The 3,200-nt window shown below is 39.1% G+C and overlaps 1 pseudogene across 1 annotated transcript in view; it reads left to right on the top strand.

Annotated features, from left to right (window-relative positions):
• Positions 1–2,932: 2,932 nt before the first annotated feature.
• Positions 2,933–3,200, top strand: part of LOC110203760 (cytochrome P450 2C42-like) — a 7,262-nt pseudogene continuing 6,994 nt past the window's right edge. Inside the window, exon 1 of the transcript XR_013485503.1 lies at positions 2,933–2,965. The product of XR_013485503.1 is annotated as a cytochrome P450 2C42-like (transcript). The remainder of the gene's footprint in view (positions 2,966–3,200) is intronic.

The raw sequence follows: 3,200 nt of genomic DNA, 5'->3' as shown, positions 1-3,200 counted from the left end.
TCTTTATGTATACTCCTTTAACAAGGTGTAATAACAATACAGTTCTCAAGGGTTGCAAGTGTCATATTCCCTTGTAGGGGTTTAAACAGCCCCCCTTATTAACAACATATTGTATCTTCTGTCCCATTTATTTTTGTCCTTCTTGAGTCCTGTACTTGAAGATCAAATTTTTTGTTGAGCTCTGGTCTTTTTATCAGGAAAGTTTGGAAGTCTCCTATTTGTTGAATATCCACCTCCTCCCTTGAAAAATGATGCTCATTTTTGCTGGGTAATTGATCCTTGGCTGCATTCCAAGCTCCTTTGCCTTATGGAATATCATGTTCCATGCCCTGTGGTCTTTTAATGTAGAAGCTGCAAGGTCCTGTGTAATCCTGACTGTGGTTCCATGATATTTAAATTGTTTCTTTCTGGCTGCTTGCAGCACCTTCTCTTTCATCTGGTAATTTTGGAATTTTGCTATTATATTCTTGGTTGTCAATTTGGGATCTCTTTCAGGTGGTGATCGGTGGATTCTTTCTATGGTTATTTTCCCTTCTGGTTCTAGGACTTCGGGCAGTTTTCCTTTATGATTTCCTGAAAGATACTGTCCAGGCTTTTTTTTCATCATGATTTTCAGGTAGTCCAATAATTTTTAAATTGTCTCTCCTGATCGATTTTCCAGGTCGGTTGTTTTACTGATGAGGTATTTTACATTTTCATCTATTTTTTCATTTTTTTGTTTCTGTTTGACTGATTCTTGCTCTCTCATAGAGACATTAGTTTCCATTTGTCCAATTCTAGTTTTTAACAGATTGTTTTCTTCTGTTAGTTTTTGTACTTCCTTCTTCAATTGGCCAATTGTGTTTTTTAGGGACTTGTTTTCTTCAGTGTACTCTTCTGTTAGTTTTTGTCCTTCCTTCTTCAATTGGCCAATTGTTTTTTTAGGGACTTGTTTTCTTCAGTGTATTTTTTTTCCAATTGGCCAATTGTATTTTTGAAGGACTCTTCTACCTCTCTCATTTGACTATTAAAATCCTTCTTGAGCTCTTCTAAGAAGGCTTTTTGGGCTTCAGACCAGTTCATATTCCCTTTTGTTGTTGCAGATGTGGGTTTGTTGACAATGTTGTCTTCTTCAGAATTTCTGTCTTGATCTTCACTCTTCTCATAATATGAATCTATGGTATGTTTCTTTTTACTCATGGTGTTTCTTTATTCCCTGGCCTTTAAAGAGATTGAGCTCTCCTGCTGGGGAACAGAGGGTACTGACCCAAGCTTCTTGTGTTGGGAGCCTAGGTCTTGGTCACTGGCTTTGTGTGCTGGGGCCTCTTATGTTGGCAATTGGAGGCTGTAGGGTTTTGGCAGCTTACCTCTTGTGGGCTGGAATCAGCAAGGCTGGAACTTTCAGGCCATTCTAGGTTGCCTGCTTTTGCTTTCCATTAGCTTTCTTCAGTTCATTTTAGATGGGTGCTGCAGGGTGTTTATCTGCCTGGGGCCCCTGCAGTGTTGTTCCCTTGTTCTGCTAATGCACTGGAGATTCCTTTGTGGTAGAGTGCCAAGGCACCTGGGGTTTTCTGAGCTGGTTTCCACCGGTTCCCTGCCTCACTGAGGCATGGAGGTCCAGGTGTTGGTGTTTGCCTGCTCTACCATCTGGGCTTCAGGATCCCTTCCTGGGGTTCTGACAACTTACCTGGTTTTGGGTTGGAATCAGCAAGGCTGGGGCTTTAGGAAGACTTTAAGTTGCTTTCTTCAGCTCCTTTCAGATGAATGGTGCAGGGTGCTTATCTGCGTGGGGCCGTTTGTAGTGCTCCTTCCCTTATTTTTGCTGAGGCACTGGGAGACCCATTTGCTGGGCTGCTGCACTGCTGCTCACCATCTTTCTCCTAGTTCAGTTGTTCCAGGGTTTTTTTCTGAAGTGATATTTTCTGGGTTTTCAGAGGTTGATAGGGGAGAGTGGGAGTGACTTCATTTTTACTTTGCCATCTTGGCTTTTGGAAGCCCTCATCATTTCTTATATCACAATAGCAAACCATCATAATTATATTCCCCAACTTATTCAACCATTCCTCAGTTGATGAGCATTTGCTCAGTTTTCAGTTCTTTGCCACCACTAAAAGAGCTAGTATAAATATTTTTGTATGTATGAGTCCTTTTCCCATTTGTATAATCTCTTTCAGATACAGGCCTAGAAGTTGTATTGCTGGGTTAAAGGGTATGGACAGTTTTATAGCCTTTTGGGCATGGTTCCAAATTGCTCTCCAGAATGGTTGGATCAGTTCACAACAGTTCACTGTTACCAACCATGCAGTACTATTCCAATTTTCCTGTATTCCCTCCTACATTTGCCACTTTCCTTTTCTGTCATAATTGTCATTCTGATAGATATGAGGTGGTACCTCAGAGTTGTTTTAATTTGTATTTCTCTTATCAGTAGTAATTTAGAATATTTTGTATATGAATATAGACAGTTTTGAGTTCTTCATCTGGAATCTGCCTGTTTATATCCTTTGACCATTTATCAACTAGGGAATGACTCATATTCTTTGATATTTCACTCAGTTCTCCATATATTTGAGAAATGAGGCCTTTTTCAGAGAAATTTGCTCACCCCCCCCCCCCAGTTTTCTGCTTTCCTTCTAATCTTGGTTGCATTCCACTTTGTGTGTGTGTGTGTGTGTGTGTGTGTGCGTATGTGTGTGTGCACAAAACCTTTTTAATATGATGCAATAAAATTACCCACTTTACATCCCACAATGCTCTTTAACTCTTACATGGGCATATATTCTTACCTTATCGAAAAAGTATTCCATGCTCTCTTAATTTGCTTTGGAGATCACCCTTTACATCTCAATAATGTAGCCATTTTGACTTTATCATGGTATATGATATGAGATGTTGTTCTATACCTATATTCTGCCAAAAGTCTTTCAAATTTTCTCAGCAATTTTGTGAAATCATGAGTTCTTGTCTCAAAAGCTTGGATATCGGGGTTTGTTTAACACTAGATTATGATGGTCATTTACTTCTATATTTTATATACTTCACCTATTCCACTGATCCACCACTCTATTTTTCAGTCAATACCAGATTATTCTGATGATTATCACTTTGTAATACAGTTGAGATCTAGTACTGCTAGGCTACCCTCCACATTTTTTTTCATTGATTCTCTTAATATTCTTCTTTTGTTCTACAAAATGAGTTTTGTTACTATATTTTCTACC

This window comes from Phascolarctos cinereus, unplaced genomic scaffold (genome assembly GCF_003287225.1).
Source record: "Phascolarctos cinereus isolate Bilbo 61053 unplaced genomic scaffold, phaCin_HiC Scaffold_3;HRSCAF=262, whole genome shotgun sequence".
Classification (NCBI taxonomy): Eukaryota; Metazoa; Chordata; class Mammalia; order Diprotodontia; family Phascolarctidae; genus Phascolarctos; species Phascolarctos cinereus.
The sequence above is the reverse complement of the archived record's forward strand: the minus strand, read 5'-3'. Positions and strand labels throughout refer to the sequence as shown.